Here is a 1,132-nt window from a genome sequence, read left to right on the forward strand (position 1 = left end):
CGGCTCAACATCGTGATGTCCGTCAGCTATCGGCAATGGACGGCCCAACCCTACTATACACACACACAAATATACATATATATAAACTTTGATGATGCATATCTTCAGCTCAGTTTGCAGTGCAGGCTGCAATATTAACAATATTACATTTTTTTTTGTTTCTCTTAGAAATGCATATTTGACAGTAGCTTGAGTTGACAGTAGTAGCTTGAGTTAGGATTAGGGGTGGGAATCTTTAGTCACCTCACGATCCGATCCGATTCCGATTCTGGGAGTCACGATCCGATTCCAGAACGATTCTTGATCTACTTTTTTCCCCCCTTATTAATTAATTAGTTTACCAACTTGAGAATTTTAAAATCCTTACATTTACATATCCTTACATAAGTAATTGAGTACTTTTTAAAATAATTACAAATTGAAAAAAATCATTAAAACAGTTGTATGTTAATAATAATTAATTAATTATTAATAATTAATAATGTAATTTTAAACTAATATAACTTCAAAACATACAAGCAAGTAGCAAATAATAAAGAGGAACATAGAAACATATTACAAACAACAAACTTTCATTATTTAAGATTATCTGAACGTTTTCCATTCAAGAACTGTGAGTGATTTTTCTTCATCTTTAATGTTGTTTTTTACTATGACATCACAGACATCTATTAAGCTACAATCACGCACTGAAGTAATATGGTTTGTCCTGTCCGTTTAATCCCTTGACACATAATTGGCTGTGTCTACATTAATTTTGCGTCATAAAACCATTTTGAGACGCAAGTGCATTAAACCACGTACACGGAGTCGGCCACAGTCGCATGCGCGAGCAGTCTTCACAAACAAAGCTGGCGTCAGCATTTGAAATTGAAAGCAGCCTTCTTTTAGTGAGGTTTATATTTTAAATATACAAGTCCACTGCATCTCAAACCACATAAATGATGACTTCGTAGAGCATTTGTAAGGAAAATACCGATGGGCGAGACCGCACACTTCAAGTGTAACCACAAACAGTAGCATCTGTAAAAATTGTAACAACCTTGTAACTTTGTATATTGTAACTTTGATTCTTATAACCTTATAGTCTATTTTTTTTTTTTTTTTTTTAAATATGTTTTTTTTTTTTTTT

The 1,132-nt window shown here is 32.8% G+C and overlaps 1 protein-coding gene across 2 annotated transcripts in view; it reads right to left on the reverse strand.

The window, feature by feature from the left end:
- LOC107720373 (85/88 kDa calcium-independent phospholipase A2) overlaps positions 1-1,132 on the reverse strand; it is a 19,034-nt gene that overhangs the window by 16,604 nt on the left and 1,298 nt on the right. The gene's annotated exons all lie outside the window — the stretch shown is intronic.

Source organism: Sinocyclocheilus rhinocerous, unplaced genomic scaffold (genome assembly GCF_001515625.1).
Source record: "Sinocyclocheilus rhinocerous isolate Xijiao unplaced genomic scaffold, SAMN03320098_v1.1 scaffold1292, whole genome shotgun sequence".
Classification (NCBI taxonomy): domain Eukaryota; kingdom Metazoa; phylum Chordata; class Actinopteri; order Cypriniformes; family Cyprinidae; genus Sinocyclocheilus; species Sinocyclocheilus rhinocerous.